The sequence below is a fragment of the Macrobrachium rosenbergii genome, unplaced genomic scaffold, assembly GCF_040412425.1.
Source record: "Macrobrachium rosenbergii isolate ZJJX-2024 unplaced genomic scaffold, ASM4041242v1 13909, whole genome shotgun sequence".
NCBI classification, from domain to species: Eukaryota; Metazoa; Arthropoda; class Malacostraca; order Decapoda; family Palaemonidae; genus Macrobrachium; species Macrobrachium rosenbergii.
The window spans coordinates 225,001-242,029 of NW_027100726.1; the positions used below are offsets into that span (position 1 = coordinate 225,001).

The 17,029-nt window shown below is 47.3% G+C and overlaps 1 pseudogene; it reads left to right on the forward strand.

Moving 5' to 3' along the window:
* Positions 1–17,029, forward strand: part of LOC136838049 (zinc finger protein 585A pseudogene) — a 34,368-nt pseudogene that overhangs the window by 2,734 nt on the left and 14,605 nt on the right.

Here is a 17,029-nt window from a genome sequence, read left to right on the forward strand (position 1 = left end):
TTCTTTTCAGTCATGGAAAAACCAACTAAGCCCTCCTATCCCCAGCATGTGTGTCCCGGGGTAGGGGGGAAGAAATGCAATTCTTTTAGATCTCGAGTCGACGTGGACCCACACGCCCTCTGTACATCTTGCAGGGGACGTGTGTGTTCACGCGACGATACTTGTAGTGAGTGTTGTTTGTGGTCCTCCGAGCAATGGGGCAAGTTCGAAGGGAGGTGACGTTACCGTCGTAAGCCTACCAAGGAGTCGTCCGAGGGAAATACGCGCCCGACGACTCCGTTGGTGGCAAATGTGTCGGGCCTGCTTCTCCTCCCGGTGAACTCCCCTTCTTGCTCCCCTCTCCCTCGGTGAGGACTTCCTCCCCTTCCTCTTACATTTCTTCGTTTGTGGAGGGGCGGGGGGAGAGTTGGACCGCGACATCCTCTCGCAAGTCTCTTCCCGCCCGGAGGGGGAGTTTTTCCTCCGAGCGCCAGTGGAGGCTTCGCTTAACCCGACTCTTGCTTCAGGTCCCGGACTGGATAGCCAGACACTGAATCCCAGCACATCCTGGCTACACCTGGGCCTATCTGGCTCAGCACTGGAGGGATTGGCTCCCCTGCCACCCCTCCAGTCACGACCCACGCGGCAACGACAGCCACTACGACAACCGTCACCTTCTCGAGGTTTGTCCAGTTGCCGATTTCAGTGGCTTCGCACCTGGACACCCAAGTATCGGCGTCATCCGCAGGCCAGCATGCTGTTCCACTGATGCCTGGCTTCCTGGCTCCATTCACGCGTGCTGGCCCCTCCTACATGGTGACGTCATCATATCCTTATGTGACTGTCGCTGCCCCTGTTGCTGACCATGGCCTGCCCTCGGATATGGTTCCTCGTCTGACTTTCCAGCCCGGCCCTTCATCTGCTTCCATCCCCATTCCATCGACCCTGGCACGGCCCGACTTGCATCTTCACGCGGGAGGGGCGGCGCCTGCATTCCCGGCCCCGTCCACTTTTGTTCCTAATAGACGCGTGGCTCTCTCCGCCCAGGCAAATGCTGGCCCGAGCTCCGCTATCGCTGGCCGGGATGTGCCTTCTGCTGCAGCCCCTCCTGCTGTTCCTGCTGTTCCTGAGTCGTCAGCCGCGCTTTCCTGGCTTGGGGATTTGACTGCTGTCCTGAAGCAGATGGTGAAGAAGAAGAAGAAGAAGAGGTCTAGGAAGGTGTCGTCGTCGTCTTCATCTTCATCTCCATCATCATCGCCTTCATCTGCTGCTTTTTCTGCTTCTCCTTCCGAGGCTTCGCAGCCGAAGAAGAAGAAGTCTGCCTCTCCCCCCCCTAAGAAACCTCGTACTGAGACTTCTAAGGGTCTGCCTCCTTCCACAGGGAAGGCAGTGGGATCTCTCGTCGGCTCTTTCCGATCCCCGGATCAGGGAACCGCTGCCCTGGCCTCCGGGCCAGGGGCACCGGGAGCCAAGGGCGTGCAGACCAAGGTTGGCACTCTCCCCGCTGCGCCTAAGAAACTTCCTGCGTCTAAGGCCAGCGAGTCCGTGTCGGACACTCGTTCGCGAGTTGCTCCGAGTACCCAGGTCTCCAAGGAGACTCGGGTACCCCAGTCTGATACGGTTGACACTTCTCGCCATACGGACCAGGGCATGGGGCGAGAGAAAGAGCCGGGGCATGCAGGTGCTCCGTCTCTTCCTGCTGGCACTCCTTCAAGTGCCAAGTCAGGTTCGGGACAGTGCTTCATGCTGGGCCGAACACAAGAGAGGTAGGAAGAAGTCCCTACTCAGTCTTCCCGAGAGGCTCCGGCCTCGAAGAAGTCTGGGGTGCGTCCAGAGGACAGCGCAAGCTCGCGCCAGCCAGCCGCGCGTTCGACTCCTCCCAGTCCCCGGCCACGTCCGCACGGCCAGCCTGGCTCGGGGGAGGCGAGTGCGCAGCTCGGCTCTCGCGAGCCACTCCGCTCTCCCCTGGAGATCGTTTCACCTGGGCTGAAGCGGTCTCCTCGACCCGGGGGCTCATCATCACCGCGGGTTGGTGACCGCTCTCGGCCCGCTGCCTCTGCTGGTTCTGCCAGTAAAGGCAGTGGGAGCGCCCGATCTTCCTCGCCTGTCCCCTCTGCCCCTTCGGTTTCTTCCAGGGGCGCAAGTCGGAGAGGAGGAACTCTGGGGATTGTTCTCCTCAGAGTTCTACTGCGTGGGGGTATGCACCTGGCTTGGTCCTTGGCTCGACCAGGTCCTACACCCGCGTAGTTCAGGAAGGTCCTCAGGGGTCTGCCGAGGTTCTCCCTCCTGCAGGGAGAGTAGTTCGGGAGGACCGCACTCTGGAAGGAATCGAGGGTCCTCTGCCCCAGGATGCGGAAACCCCGAAATACAGAGGACTTTTGCAGAGGTTGTCGCGCTGATTCGTCAGCACAATGACCTCGGGAAGGGACCACGGCCTCGTTTGTGGATCGTCCGTCGCGCCTCGAATCAAAGGGGACCCAGAAGGAACCCAAGGCTTCAGTGGGGCTGCCGTGGTCCACGCTTGCCGAGGGGGTACTCGATCAGGTGAACGGTCTTGTGTCTGGGCAGGACAGTTCGCCTCGAAGCCGCCGGACAAGCTTCTCCCCCCCTCTGTCAGGCGTTTCTACGCACCAGTGGAAAGGGCGTTGCTGACTAAACAGGTTGACCTGGACCTGACTCGTTTGGATCCGGGTCTGTCATTGCAGCAATTGACTGCAGAGAACATCTCCCCTCTCTCAGCAAGAAGCTGCAAGGCCACCGCCATGGCGGCCTTCCAAGCAGTCTCCTGGCTCGATCTGTGGTCATTCACAGTATCGAAGGTAGCTCTCCTCAGGCGCTATTGTACCTGGGAGGACTCCGCCTTTGGGAGACTGTGCCAGTCTGGAGGTAGGGCCATTTCCTACCTCGCCCACCAGACTGCAAACCTGTGGGCAAACCTGGTGCTAAAGCGAAGAGACGCTGTTTCTCTCGCTTTGCCAGGTCCGTAGGTCCCGAGTCAGCTATCACCCTTCGGAATGGACCGTTGCTGGGTTCCTCCTCTCTTCCCTAGAGAGTTGGTGGCGCCGCGGTGGACAAGCGCCGTGCCGATGACAGCGACCGGCTTGTTCACCAGGCAGTGGCCAAGACCTCCGGGTCTTCTCATCCCACTGCAGCCAGGTCTTCGGGCCAGGCTGGCACTTCCTCAGCCCCTAAGAAGTCCCAGTCTTTGAAGGGGTCCCGAGGAAACACCCAGCCTTCTTCTTCCTCGAGAAGGGGGGGTCACTCCCGCCCTTTTCAGCCCTCTTTCCAAGCCGGTAAAGGGGGCAAGGGTAAGAAGAAAAAGGGGAAACGCTAGGCGGCTCCCCAAAAGCTGCCGAAGGTGGGCGGGTGCCTGTCGAGCCATTGGGCAACGTGGCAGCGACACGGAGCCGAGACCTGGATAGTGGATGTCCTTCGGGAAGGATATCTACTACCATTCGAGTCTCAGCCTCCCCTCACCTACACTCCGGTCCATCTCCAAACATATCTACCAGGTTCGTTGAAGGACATCGCACTACAGCAAGAAGTGCAAGCCTTGCTGAACAAGAGTGCTGTAGAAGTTGTGTCGAACCAGTCTCCAGGCTTTTACAGCCACGTCTTTCTCGTAGAGAAGGCCTCAGGGGGATGGAGACCGGTCATAGACCTCTCTCCCTTGAACGGTTTCATTCGCCAGACTCGGTTCACGATGGAAACAGCGCAAACTGTGCTGGCCTCCATCAGGGAGAACGACTTCATGCTTACGGTGGACTTGAGGGATGCGTATTTCCAGATACCCATCCATCCGTCCTCGCGCAAGTACCTCCGCTTTGTCCTCGGGGAGTCGGTCTTCCAATTCAGGGCACTTTGCTTCAGGCTCTCGACCGCTCCCCAGGATTTCGTAGCGAAGACTCAGAACCCTTCGGTCCCTGACGCACGGTTCGAGTCCTTCACGATCCCCTCCCTAGAGGACTTTGTAGGTAATGATCCAGATGAGATGCTACTGTGTCCTGTTAGGTGCTAGGGCGCTATCTGAAGAGGACTCGGCACCTCCGGCTACCTGAGTGTTGACGACTCTTGTTAGCACTGGCTCGACCAAGAAAGAAGTGTCCAAGAATACCATCTCTTTCTGGCTTCATGAGATGATAAGGAGAGCATACCCTGCTTTAGGAGAAGACGACACCAGTACGCGCTTCGTCCGAGAGCTCACGAGGTCCGCAGCATTGGTCCGTCCCTCGCATTCCGGAAGAATATGTCGGTACCACAGGTGCTGAAGGCGGGTGTGTGGTCCCAACAGACTACCTTCACCTCCTTCTACCTCCGGGATGTTGCACACAAGTCCTTGGACACTTTTTCCTTGGGTCCTGTGGTGGCTGCTCAACAAGTTGTGTAGCTTATCCAGCTCCCCTAACGGGACAGGTTGCATCTCGCCTATGTTGTACGGTTGTGATTGGGAGAATGAATGTTGAGTGACTGGCCTCTCTTCTTTCTCCCCATCCTGGCTCTCTTCCCACGGGCAGGGGAGCGGGCGTGCCGTTACAAGCTGGACCGGGTGATCGAGGCAGGTAAGCACATAACGGGGAGCTCACGTTCTATTTCCGTTCAGGTTAATAGAAGGAACCCCACTCCTTCCTCTTGCAAGGGGGAGGAAGGAGACCATAACGATGAGACAAACCCAATGCTTGTATTTGCCTTATTGTCATCCGACGTCAAATTCTTCCTAGCCTACTTTGCATGAACTGACGTTTCCTCTTTCATGCAAAGGGGACCAAAAAGTCTGACAACTGATCCTGCGTTTCCTACAACCCGATCTTTTGTCAGAGGCAGTTTTTCCTTCCTCGCTCTCACGACCAGGAAGGAAGACAAGTTGGTGAACTCCAGTCAGTTCAGAGAGACTTTATCAGATTCCTCCTCCAATCAGTGAGTCTCCTAATGTAAAGGACCGAGGGTTTTGTATATTGTGTTGGAACAAATAACAATTTTTAAAAGTAAATTGTATTTTCCTAACTATACAAAAACCTGAGGTCCTTTACACTTTATGCCCACCTCATGCCACCCTCAATCTGTACCTGGGCCGAAAGGCAAATTGAATGTTTACATCTGGGCAGGCGGTACTCCGCCTCCCGGGATGCAGTTAACTGCCTAACAACCTTGTTTGAAGTTCAACGGCCATTTCCAGCCTACGCCTGAAAGTAATCCCTAATGTAAAGGACCTCGGGTTTGTACAGTATAGTTAGGAAAAATACAATTTACTTTTAAAAATTGTTATTTTGTAAATTATCATGAATTCAGTTATTATTATTTCGGTAATTACAGCAAATTAATTAGATTGCGTGAAGATCAAGGCCTGTTAAGAAAACAGTGTTTTTGCCCTCATTGTGATAGTGAGTGCAGACTTGGTCTAAAGAATAAAACATTTAGGTGCGATAATTCATATCCTTTTGTCCACAAAACACAAAAAAAAGTGCAGTTTCTACGTCTCACTGTTCCAGAACACGTAGTTTTCTAGATCAAATTTAGATGTTGAGATTAATTTGAAGTTTAGTTAATTTTTGTTTCAAATTGGTTTAGCTATAGTGCCGTCAGGTAGGTTTTATGTAAGTCTGTATGTTTCATTGTCGCTGTACAAACCGCAGGGTTTATTACTTTTGAAATAGGTTTTATGAATGTAGAATAAGTCCACACTAAAAGTTACGTTGGAAATTGATTTTTCTGATATTTTTAGCGTTGCTGATGAAGGAGGTGGTGTTTTTTTTATTTTTGGTTTATTATCCTTTGCTCCCAGTCCCTCCCTCTTCATGTTTCCCTCCCACACCTGACCCTCCCATGACCCATTATTCTTTTTATAGGATAGAATGGGGCTGCTGGTCTTTCCTCACTTTCCTGATGTATTCCTACCAACCTCCCTTCCAGTTCCTCCCCTTCCCTTACCCAATCCCTTCTTGAACATAAGGCTCCCTAATGACTTGTGCATGTGCAAAACCATTTCATAACAAAACCATGTCTGGTCATTATCCCAGTGTATTCCCCCACCCAAAACCCCAAATTTCCAAAGGGTCCCCCTCAGTGATGGGTAGAGTTGTAATATTAATAATAGTTACCAGGCAATTAACAACACCACCTCCTTCGTCAGCAGCACTGAAAGTAGAGGAAAACTCAATTTCCGAGGTAATAGTTCTGTAGTTTTACCATACAATTTCTTGACTGGACAATATAGAGATTGGTGTATTTTATGATGCAGTACGAGTGAGGTGACTGAAAAAATTGCCTAAATAGCGCAAGAAATTTACCGTCTTTCTTTCGTGCTTTTACATTCATCCCCAAGGGGCTGGTACTGGAAATGGCGTCCCGCAGAGCTTTTCTTCACAAAAACACAAACTAGAGACAGTAGACTTCTCAAATGATCTCGCCAGTGCTGCGTCATATATATATTCACACAACATTTTCAGTGCCGCACAGTTTGAAAATTTCCATTAAAAACAAACAATATTTCCGTGCAGAGGTCTTCCTGGGAGTTTCCATCAAGTTTTTGGAGATTTTGAGCAAAAACCAAACTTATGACTCCAGGTCTGCAGAGCAAAGATGGAATGGTAATCCTACAGAATAGCTGTGCACGTGTTGTTCTTCCGTGCCCAGTTTCTCCTTGGGGCATCCAGGGGCTCACCCCAAGGACAGGTCAGAACTCAGCACCCTAGGATAGGTTAGGTCAAAGGAAGTTCAGGCTAGGATGAACCCCTGTTGAAATGTCAGACTTTCACTTGAGCAGGCTGCAACCAGGGGTGTAAGTCTGAATACGGCAACTCTTCTGTGCTTTGACCAATCGAACTGCATGCCTATGAACTCGGTGAGAATGCTGAGTACCGATGGCATGCTGATGAGGGGGGAGGGGGAGGTGGAAGATGTGGGTGACTGGTATGATTTGCAGTTTGTAATCTTGGGCAAGTTGGCCATTCTGATACAATTTGGTTATTACACCCATAGAAAAAACACAGGGAAGTCTGATGAACATGTAATTTTGTGGTTTTTCCTTTTTTGTTAGCTTACGCTGTACATGCACAATGTTCGTTGCATGTACACACACCCTGACTCCTCTAAATACGTAAGGTGCGACACACTTAAATTCAGAGGTTCGTAAGGCTTTGCAAAATATGGAAAAATTTCAGAGAAATATAACTTCAGCCACAAAATATAAATATTCTTAGGAAAATACAGATCATCATTTTTTCCTGAATGTGAGTATGCAGAGGAGTAATATTACTTGGGTTTGTATACTTATGAAAAGTACAGATTGCTTGATAAGTCTGCTGCTTAATGGTCAAAATCAAATTGTTCATACGCAAATACAATCCTTAGTTCTTTATGTAGGCTTGAGCATGTGAACGCGAGCTGGAACAGCTGTTTAACTTCAAGACAAGGTCATTAACTGTCAACAGGCAGGGGGAAGCTACACCCACCTGCCAGTATCCATTCCACTCTACTTCTGGCTCTGTCGTGTTTGGACGTCTGTATAGACTCTCTGCCCGATTTGCTGCTTGCTTTCCTTTTCACTCTCTCATAGGATTCCTTTGGTTTTCATGTGATTGTTGATGAGTTTGGCTAATGAATACATGTTTGTTCCTATACCAATACAAACCTTTGGTCTTTACATGGGGAGTTTGCTGTCAAATGTGACCTGGAATGGCCATTCACTTTCAAACAAGGTCCTTAGCTACCAATGGTTAGGTGGGGAGCCCTGCCCACTCGTTGGTCTGCACTCCTCTTTGCTTTCAGCTAAAGGTCTTGTAAAGAAGTCTTTGCGCTTCTCTGCCTGACTGCTGTTCTCTTTCCTTTTGTTGTTGTTTCTTGTGTATTGGAGTGTGTATATTTGTTTGCTAATACTGTATATTTATTATGCAAAGCTGTGACTTGCAACAGCCTAGGAGAGGAAACCTTTTATTATAAGGCATTGCCCAGGTAGGAAGAAACCTTGTAATTGGTTCCTCTCCTCGTTAGAAATAGACCCTCATACTCTGTGTATGTCATGCAGGAAGCATGACTGTGACCAAACTACCCTGTGTAGGGAGTGTCGAGTCTGGCCTTCCAAACAGTGGGTGAAGTTTGCTCTGAAAAAAGAAGAGAGAGAAAGTTTCTCCTGCTGCTGCTACTCCTGAGGAGGCAGTTTCTCCTTCATTGCCTCATGCTGCATCGTCAGTATAGAGCCAGCGTAGAGGATCAGTTGACCGTTTTGACTACTCTATGGTGGTGTCCTTTCACTTGGGGGGAGTTGTCCATGGGAGGACACACCTTCTTGGGAAGAAGGGAGATGGCCTCACTTACTCCAACTTGTCTTGCAGGTGTTGTGGAGCCCAAGGGGCTTAGGAAGTTCTGGCCATCCCTAGGCCTCCTGGGAGAGCCAAGTGTCGTGGGATTGATCTCCCACTTGAAGGCCTCCAAAGGCCTTCCAGTAACCTCTTCCACTGTAACTGTCACTGGTTCCACAGTTATGGTGTCTACCAGCTCGAGGGCCACCTCTATGTATCTGATAACACAGCACATGCCTCTGGTACTGTGGCCTCAGATGTTACCCTCTTTGTTTTTGCATCCCTTGATGACATCTTCCTACTTACCCTGCTGTCCAAGGCCTGCTGTGACCGGAAGAAGAAGTCGAAGAAGAGGAATTAGAAGTCATTGTTATTGTCTTCATCTTCATCTTCATCATGTGATGTCACCTTCTCCCCTTCTTCTTCTAAAGCTAGTAAGTGGAGAAAGAAGAAGGCTGCCTGTCCCAGCTGTAAGAAGCTCCGTAGGGCTTCTGATGACCAGCCTTCTTCCATGGAGAAGGCTATAGGGTCCTTCGCTTGTGGTACTTCCAGTACTGCAGCTCCCACTGCCAACAGCACCGGAGCAACCACTGTTTAGGTCCCCCTGGACCCATGGAGCACCGGTACTGGTTCTGGGAAGTCACCTTTTATTATTCCATTATGATTCAGAAGATGAAACCTGTTCATGTGGAACAAGCCCACAGGTGCCATTGACTTGAAATTCAAGCTTCCAAAGAATATTAAGGTGTTCATTAGGAAGAAGTAAGAGGAGGTAAAGGGAAATACAGAAAGAAGAGATCTCACTCACTTATTAAAAAAGAAAAAATAAATAAATAAACAAAAGATAAAAATTTACTGAAATGCAGTGAGAATAGTGTTAGGGTAGTAATGCATTGCACCCTCGCTTGAACTTCTGAAGTTCCAGTTGCATGATATCCTGTGGGAGGCTGTTCCACAGTCCAGCAGGCTGGTAAGGGTCCCCGGCCTATGGACCCAGGCCAGGCTGCCACCACAGCCCACCAAGAGATAATGAGTAGGGAACGGGCAGGCGCTCACTCACCCCTGTTCTCTGAAGAGAGCAGTGCAAGGGCTCTGGAATGATGATGCCGGCTTACCAGCCCACTCACCTGTGAAAGGCAAGAGGAGGTCCCCCCCTCCAGTCTTCTTCCATAGAGGCTCTGGCCTCTAAGAAGACTGTAGCATGTCTATGAGACAGCCGAATTTGAACGGGACAGTTCTCCCCAACCTGTATGGCCATCGCCACCGCGGGCTGATGACCGGCCAGGGCCTTTCTCACCTGCTGGAGCTTCAGCCTCCAGCAGGTCCCAGTAAGGGTGCTGGGGATCTCTCACCTGTCCCCTCCACCTCCCCAGGGTTTTCCAGGAGCCAGACAGGCCTAGGTTTCAGGACCGGGACCATTCATGCTATTTTTCAGTTCGAGCTGGAAATGGCTATTGAAAATTAGTATCAAAAGTTGTCACTTTTTCCTTCAGCCGTGGTCAAGTTAAGACACATTTCCACCCTCTGTCTGTCTGTCTGGCCATTTTCAAAACGACTTTTATTCTTGATCTGCTTTAACAGTTTTTCTCTCAGCCTTTCCTCCAACATCTTTCCCAATATTTTTGTAAAATGCTGAAATGGTTTATTCCTCGTATGATTTTCACAATCCAGTGCGTCCACTTTCCCCTTGAATACCATTACTTTAAGGTTCTGTTCCTTATGGTAATGATATACAAATGGAAATGTGCTTGACTTACTGTTTGCTCCCTGTGCTTGCACACATCTGTGTCCCTATGATGCAGCTTCTTGTGATGTTTTTCAATTTCATGCTGTTTCATAGCAGAAGACTCATGACCCATTGCTAGTATTCTGAAGTGCCCCTGTTAAGGGGTCCTTTCCTTGGGGCAAAGAAGGCCTCTGCTACTTGTGCCTTTGTGAGTTGGTGTTTGACAGATGTACTTTGCCCAGGGATACCCTAGACCACAGTCCTTATTCGTAGGTCTTAATCATCCATATGGATTTGTATCTCTCGAGAACATGCGCACATGGCATTTTCTGGCGCATCTTGTTCCAAACAGGTGAGGTCTGCGCTTTTCATATTCAGACACTGTCTGTGCTGCAACGCTGCCCTTTACTGTATGCTGCCATTTGTGCACACACTCTGAACCAGTAAGACCCCCAGCACGAGTCCATCAATTGTATCCTGATAAGGGCAGTGGGCATGCTTCCATGCTGAGGTTGACGTTTGGCACAACTCAGTCTGTGCATTGGGTAACTGTACATAACTTGGCATATACCCTGTGCCTGTCAGGTACTGGACTGAGCAGACTCTTCCCAGGACCTGCGAAGGTGTTCAACCCTGGTCGCTGTCCCGTCAGTGATGATATTTACCTGAAGTTTAGACATGGGAGTGGTGACTGGGTTAGCCGAGGCTATGCTACCAAAGGTGTACCCTAAACTCTCTCTCTCTCTCTCTCTCTCTCTCTCTCTCTCTCTCTCTCTCTCTCTCTCTCTCTCTCTCTCTCATTTACATCTTTCAGTATGATACCTAATGAAAGTACTGTAATGTAAACAATTACCAAATTAGACATCAGTGGTCATTTGTCTTGAGGGGTTACTGCACCACGGCAGTGCTTGAGAATGGCCTTATGTCAGCACTCGCAGGTGTAGGAAGAGGAGTTGTGTCATCAGGGGTCAGGTTAGGTCAAATGAAGCATCCTACTATTGCTTGACGCAAGAACTGGGCGAGGGATGTGGCATTGGAACAAGGTGGTAGATGAATTTGGGTCCATTTTGGGGTGGCGGGGGACCCTTAAGGAAACCTCACGCCTACTCTTGATGGAAGGATGACCACTGTCAGAGCTTGATTTTGTTGGCCCTAGCAAAAGGGTATTCTCCATAGGGGGGTAGTGCCGTGAGTGCACCTCATGTGGTGAACTGTAGGCATTATTTTCTAGGGTTCTTTGCGGCGTCCCTTTCTCCCCTAGCTGCAACCCCTTCCATTCCTTTTACTGTACCTCTGTTCATATTCTGTTTCTTCCATGTTACTTTCCTCAACCCTCTCCTGACAGTTCTTGCATAATGCAGTGGTGAAAGGTTTCTCCTCCTGTTGCACCTTTCAAACCTTTCTGCTCTCACTTTCCCTTTCAACACTGCATGACCTCCTCATAGGTCCCAGCGCTTGGCCTCTGGCATAAGTTCTGTCTGTATATCTAGAAGAAATACAAAGTAGGTCTTCAATTTGCACATTTTAATGTATACTGTTTCCTGTTTCTTTTATAGATGTGTGCTTGGTAAGTGTTGCAGTAGATCCTTTGAAAGTGCTTTGGAGTCACCTGCTGCCTATGTAGGATGCTTTGACCTCTACAGGACACATGCCATGAGTATCCTGCTGTCGTGTTACTTGTTGGGTGAGTGTTGAAACAAGTTATTGTACATAAGTGATGAATTGATGTGAAGAAAGCGATACTTTTTACCAGATACTTATGTGACTTATATCACCCACAATGCCCTCTCTTAACTTCTCAACTTCTTCACTTTCTGGAAACGCTTGTCCCTGCGAAGCCGAGATCCAAGTCGAGGCAGAAAGAAATGAAGAGGTTCTGATGCCTGGCTGAGATTCGATCTCATGTCCGGGTATGTAATGAGGTAACGATCATTTCCTCTTTGTGGTGACAAGCGTTTCCAAAATGTGAAGAAATTGAGAAGTTAAGAGGGAATTGTGGGTCATAGAAGTCACATATGTTTAGCCAAATGGACACTGATCATTTTTTCCATAAATGTGTGTGTGTGTGTGTTTCAGTTTTACAGTATATGTTTGTTAATGTATTTGTGGCAAAAAATGACAGATATTTTTAGTACTTTTCATATCTTTTTCATTTGTATAAACTGTATCATCCATAACTTTGATTTTTATGCTCTTTTGTTAATTTTACTCTGCTTCAGGCCACCCATTAAGGGTAGTAGGAGGTCCAAATGGTCCTAATTCATGGTGCAACGACATTAAACTTGAAGAGAGAGAGAGAGAGAGAGCCGAAATGAGTTACTTCAGCCCTGATTTGGTTAGGTTGGGTCAGTATAGGTTAGGCTAGGTTCGGTCAGATTAGGTTACATTGGGTCAGGTCAGGTTAGTTTAGGTTATGTTGGGTCAGGTCAGGATAGGTTAGGTTACGTTAGGTTGGGTCAGGTTATGTTAGGGTAGGTCAAAAGAAATAACTGAAAATGGAATAATCCGGTCTTGACCACCAGTCATTACCCTTCTTATTTTGCCCTTTTAAGAAAATATTACACATGAATTACAATTAAGTATGTACTTTTACTGTTCTCTATATTGTTCTGCATGTACAGTCACTCAAAAATGTTTTGCAACATGTTCCAGAAGTTTTCATTCAACTAACAGTAATTTTTTCTTTTGATATCTACAAGGAAATGTAATTTTCTTATTCGACTTTGGTTATTAATCATACGGTTAACAAAATAAAAAAGAATGGTGACAAATGAAAAATTCATATTTCTGAAAAATGAGGAAACATTTTGAAAAATTTCACTCAGATGCTTGGCAAAAGAGTCAAAGAAGAAACTATATTTCAAATCCAGATAAAAGCTTACTGACTAATAAAATAATATTGAATAATCATCAATGAAATTATATATAAATAAAGAAAGAAAGAAGTCAACCATTATTGTTGTCAATGACAAAAAAAAAAAATCTCAAAACACGTAAATGTTATCATGTGACTCCACATTTGAGCAGGAAAGTTAAACTAAACTGTCTTGTCACTTGCACCGATAAGATGGGCAACAGACTCAGTCGCACCAGAATCATTAGCTTGCATAAAACTAATGTCTCTATTGTAGATATTGCTCAGCAGCTTAGCATAAATGAAACAACCACGTATAGAGGATACAACAACAGAGAACGAACAGAGGAAATATGATAAATTCATAATTTGTCAAAAAGTGGAGGACGTCCCCATTGTTGCACTACTAACAGAGGATCACATCGGATGATCACTGAAGGAGACCGCTTTACTCCCCTGACAACCAGTGTTGCTATAAGGAGAAAAATTACGCTTTCCCTTCATTAGTTGCTGCTCAAACCATCCTGTAAGAAAAACTTCATATCAGTGAAACACAAAGAATAAGCTATAGTTTGCATTATAAAATAATCCAGTGGCCGATGATTTCTGAAAGTCATCTTTTGCGATGAGGAGGAGACATTCTCCACTGATGAGCATGGTAGTCTTCTTCACTGCTAGCATTTAGCATTAACTAAATTAATGTTGAAGGGCTTGCTAATTTTAATTCTTTAGAAACTTAGATAAAAAGAAATACAAAAATAGACGTTATATATTCAGTTAACTTGATAAGAGGCATCAAAATTATAGGCCTAAGTAGCAATGAAAGAAATGAGAAATTACACATAATAATGGCATAATGGCTATCTATATAAGGGATTTTGACAGAGGAAAAATCTATTTCTGAGAAGGTCCGTGTCAGACCGGTGAAATTCCATTACAGCAAAATTTCTAGGTATAACAATGCTAGATATACCAGAGAAAAAGAGCTTTCAGGAAAGCTGGGGTTACTACCCCCAGTCGATTGTCTTTAGAAGACGTCGGTATAATGAAGGGTGAGTGAAAGACCACTAACACGGAAATATACTCGAAAGATCTCTCCTTATCAAAACCCCTTAGGGAAAGAGCGGTGAGCCGTTACAGCCCCCACCCTCAACACCCGCCAGGACGGCGACACCAGCGCCACCTACTTCATTCCATGCTAGCACTAACCCCAGACTTGGCATGTGCAAGAAGGGGAGGGAGTACTAGACTGCACAGGGAGGGTCACCGGGTGAACTGGACCTTCCTCAGAAATAGATTTTCCTCTGTCAAAATCCCTTTTCTGAGTTCAGTCCCGTGTCAGCAAAGTGAAATAGTGATAGAGAATCATGCCAAGACTGCTACTACTGGGAAAAAAGGGGGTAATCTGAAGAAAGGCAAAATTGTAATGAAAATAACTTTAATTAAGGCCCAGGAAATCTCTTCCATGAAGCAAGAATACTTAAAGTAAGGCAACTTAATTTTAAGGCACACCAACAAACTTAACACTACAAAACACTGGAGGTCCCCGGTCTGATGGGGAAAAAACCTCAAAAATCTTAAAATTACTTAAAAGTAGAATGAAACATGAAATGTGCACAGAACAAGAAACACAACCTTAAAACTATATGTAAACTTTGCTTAAACATGTCAGAGACAAGACTAATGAAAATATAACACACAATTATCCGGGGTACATGGAGCCAAATAAAAACTGTCCAGTACCCCACAAAAAACAATTATGGCTAATCAGATTACAGTTTCCCATCATCAAATACAAATATATCAATATGAAGAGCAAGGCAGTGAGGCATAAACGACCAGGAGAATAAGCAGAGAAGCAAATGAGGTGAGGCGGGCGGGGGGGAAAAGGAAAGGATATAATTATTTAAGGTGGGGAGATGACACTTCCCACTGCTATAGTAGAATATTTCAGGGCCAGTGATTTTTAAATAGTGGCGTTTAAACACTAGAGGTGATTTCCAACCCGTATATTTTGATAATTCTGAAAAGTCCATATTATGAAAATAATTAATAGAAGTAGCCACTGCTCGAATATCATGAACTTTAGGAACTGAGTCTGGGTTGGACCTTGTTTAATGAAATACAGAATTTGTTGTCTTATACCACTAAGAGAAAAGAGTACCACCTTTCTCCCTGATAAAAGAGGACCCGACTTACTCTGTGGAGTTCTTGAGAGGTAAGATTTAAGTGTATGGACTGGACATAAAGATTGATCTTGAGGAAGGGCACCACCTTCCAAGGAGACCACCTGTCCTGTGGGTCTTCGTTTTTAGCTAAAAATCTAGGGTCAGGCAGAGGAGGACTTCTCCGGATGGGAGAAGTTAACAAAATTATCACCTCTAGTGAAGCTGACAGCTCTGAAATTCTAGCACCTGAAGCCAAACTAAGTAAAAATAAGGTTTTCCTTAACAGATCCTGATAAGAGCAGTGGAAGTTATCCAGCTCTGATGCTAACTTAAGGACGTCATTGAGAAACCAAGTAAAGAATGGACGTGATACTGGTCTCAGACAAGCGCATGCTCTGGGGATGGATGAAAAATAAGAATCTGTAAGTCGATTTTAAAGCCGAAGAAATACTTTCTTCAATGCCGACTTGATTGTGGTAATAGTGGCGGGAGCCAGACCTCAAACAGTTTTCTCAGTGGAAGGAAACTCCTAAATTAGTCGTCATAATTTTGGCTTCAGATGCTTTCAGGAAGGAGGCTAACTTTTTGACTGCTGAGTCATATTGTCTAACAGTAGAATCTCTTTTATCTGATTCTAAAAACAGAGTGTTGACAGGGTCAATGTTTGCTCCTTTTGGGCCCAGGAACTTTATAAAGTCCATAAAGCTAGGGCATCTTGAATCCTTGAGGAAGCTGACACAGTCTTGGTTTGTACTGTCTGGGTCAGAATGGGCTTGGGATCCGAAGACTCCCAAGCCCAGTTCCTGAGGAGAGGGAACCAATTGCTCTGCGGCCAATAGGGGCTACCAGAGCTGGTTGACCTTTGAATGTCCTTAGTTTGTGTAACACTTTCAGCAGCAAATTTATTGGAGGAACAGATAAATTTCTCTCCCAACTGTTCCAATCTACTGTCATTGTTGTCTGTGGCGAACGCCTGAGGGTCCAGGTTGGGGGGTAACAGGGGAGCTTGAAGTTGCTCTCCGTTGCGAACAGATCCCCGAAGAGTCCCGGAACCGGCGAGCAAATCCATTGAAAGACTCCAGGGACCACTCCGTCTCAACTTGGGGTAGTCCTGGACAGGGAATCCGCCACCACGTTCCGGACACCTGCTAGGTGGGTGGCTGACAGGTGCCAACCGTGCTTGTTAACGCCAGGGAAGATAGCTACCATCACTTGGTTTACTCGACCTGATTTGGAGCCGCCCCTGTTGATGCAATGAACTACCACTGCTGCTGTCTAACACCAACCTGATATGAATCCGATTGGAGGGGCGGATTTTCTTCAGCGTTAGAAGATTCGCCATGGCTTCCAGGGTGTTTATATGGAACTGCTGAAACATTGTGGACCACGTTCCCAAAACTTTCTGTTGGTGAATATCCCCCCCAGCCGCTTAGAGAAGCGTCTGTGTGGATAACTAGTGCGGAAAACTGAAGTGAAGTGGAACTGTTTTGGACAGGCCCTTGACTGTGGTCCCAAGGCCAGTCTTGTTTTTAAGATCCGAGGGATAGAGGAGACCTTGTCCCTGAGCTTGGTGTTTTGCTCGACTCCGCCACACTCTGTTTATGTTTTTAATTTGGCTTTCAAGAGCAGGTCTGTTACTGAGGCAAATTGGAGAGACCGAAGGGAAGGACCCTTCCCTGGGACCTCCGGGATGCTGACTGATTTTTGAGAAACCTCTTGGTGAGAGATGCTATCTCTTTCCTCTTGGAAGGAGGGGGAGAGATAACGTGTGGGAGGACAGGTCCCACTGAAGACCCAGCCACTTAACAGGTGAGACTCTTGAGAGTCAGGCGGGACTTCTCCTGTTCAGCTGAAACCCAATGACTCTAGGAAGTTGGTGACTATGGACGTGGCTTCTTGACACTCCGGAACAGTTGGAGCCCAGATTATCCAGTCGTCCAGGTACGCTGCTAGGGGAGATTCCTTGGGACCGGGCTGCTGTCCGTATCCGCCAGCTTGGTGAATATCC